Source organism: Microtus ochrogaster, chromosome 17 (assembly GCF_000317375.1).
Source record: "Microtus ochrogaster isolate Prairie Vole_2 chromosome 17, MicOch1.0, whole genome shotgun sequence".
Taxonomy (NCBI): domain Eukaryota; kingdom Metazoa; phylum Chordata; class Mammalia; order Rodentia; family Cricetidae; genus Microtus; species Microtus ochrogaster.
The window spans coordinates 11,847,450-11,849,869 of record NC_022019.1 but is presented as its reverse complement, the minus strand read 5'-3'; positions in this window follow the sequence as shown (position 1 = coordinate 11,849,869).

The window sequence follows — 2,420 nt, the reverse complement described above, 5'->3', positions numbered from 1 at the left end:
ACCCAGCTCCTTCAGGCTTTGCATACCCACTCAGTCCAGGCATTGCACACCCACCTCCTCCAGACTTTGCACACTCACTCACTTCAGGCTTTGCATATACACCACTCCAGGCACTGCACACCCACCTCTGCCAGGTTTTGCACACCCACCTCCTTTAGGCTTTGCACACCCACCCCCTCCAGGTATTGCACACCCACCTCCTCCAGACATCGCACACCCACCCTCTCCAGGTTTTTCACGCCCACCCACTCCAATTTTGCACACCTACATCCGCCAGGCATTGTGCACCCACCTCTTCCAGGTTTTGCACACCACCCATTCACTCCAGGCTTTGCACACACACCACTCTAGATATTTATGAAGCTTTTTTAACCTTCTGAAATAGAAGCCCGTAAGCAGCAAGCACCCTGTGCTTTTCTCCCCTCATGACTCTTGTCCAAGAGCATCAGTTGTCAAGCTATGGGTTGTGACCTCTTTGGGGTCAAATGATCCTTTCACATGGTCACATAACAGAATTCTTCATATCAGATATTTACATTACAATTCATAACTGTAGCAAAGTTACAGTTATGAAGTAGCAGTGAAAATAATTTTATGGTTGGGGGTCACCACAACACGGAGGAACCATATTAAAGGGATGCAGCATTAGGAAGGTTGAGAACACTGTTCTAAAAGGTCACATTTCTACTTAAAGCTCTTAATATAATTTTATTATTATCTGACAAATATTAATTTTAGGCTCCGACACTCTCATGATTTTGATGATGTCAGTGGAACCACAGGGCCTTCATCCTTTTTGACTGGTTCATTATTTTAACTAGCAAATTCTCCAGGTTTATTCCTATTGTAACATAAGTCAAAATTCATTTCTGTCTGGGAGTGAATGGACGTCCAGTGTATGAATACACTGTATGTCATTTATCTGCTCACCTTACAATAAAACTTAGGTTTATCTCCATATTTTGGGAAGTGTGAACAAGGCTACCGTGAACAGATGTGCACAGATATCTAACTGTTTGAAAAATGGCTTTTATTTATTTTGGGTATTTTATTGTATTATTTGCATAAATGGGATTTCTGAATCATATGGTAACTTTATAATTAATTTCTGAGGTTCAGAATGATTTTTAAATGAGTAAAAATCAACACAAGGATTGTACAGGAAACTAAGTACATGGAAATACTTATTAAAATATTAAACATGAATATATATTACAGTGATATGTACTCCTTTCTAATGCACTAAAGCAAAAATATATTAGAAATAGAGGCCAATTAAAGTTATTTTTATCTTTCAAAAGACTCATTCAAAGGAAGGCTTTATTGGTAAGTTTGGATATGAAAGTCACTGTCAAGCAGTCCTTGGTAGGAAAGTGGACTGTCCAGCTGACGTCCAGCAACTTTGACTTTTTTAAACTTTGGTTTGTTAACTTGCTTGACTTTACTAGTTATGTGCTTAAAATCCCAATTTTATGAAGTACCCCTCCCAACTGAGGGGCTCTTGGCAACTGTTGTCTGCTGGAGGAAGGAAAGTCAGTTAGGGATGTGACCCTTGAGAGGCTGCCCGTGCTCCAGCAGATGGGTCTCACACCCACGCACGGAGTGGACTACGCAGTGGATTAAAAAGAGATTCCATTAATTTGGGAGAAAAATGTGGGGGGAGCAGAGCAATGGGAGAACGGGAGGGGTGGGAGCGGGACAGATTTGATCAAAACATATTATATGCATTTATGAAATTCTTAAACGAAAACAATAAAAACGAAAATCCCAATTTCCAAAGAATTTCTGTTGCAGCGGAAAATGCACCTCAGTGTTTGCTGCATGGTGAGGCCAGGAGAGGATCCTTGGGAGAGGCTGGAGTTGTCACCACTGCCCTTAGAGGAGACTGCTTTTGTCCTTAGATCAACAAGGTCAGTATATTTAAAAACAGTAGCAGCAGGGACTGGAGAAATGACTCATCAGTTGTGAGTACTTGATGATCTTGTGGATAACCCGTGTTCAGTTCCCAGCATCCACATGATGGCTCACAATCGTCCGTAATTCCTGTTTCAAGGTAGCCAGGACGCTCTTCTGACCCCTGTGGGCACTGCATACATACAGTGCATAGACAGACAGATAGACAAAATCCCCATAAAATAAAACAACAGAATAACAGTTCTATCAGGAAGGGAATAATGCAGATCTATGATTAAGTCTGATGTCGTGAAGGTGGGAGTGGAGCTTTGAAAGGCTCTGAAATGTTTTCCCACATTTGCAATTTCTCTACTCAAAAGTACATGAATGGAGAAGCTTCCATTTCAATTCCAAATTGGAAATACTTTGACTTCTATGTTGGACAGCGCATGGACACTCTACTCTCTGCTTCCATCTTGGCTGCTAACCAAGAGAGTTTGTTCCTTTCCCAGATGTGTCCATCGAGC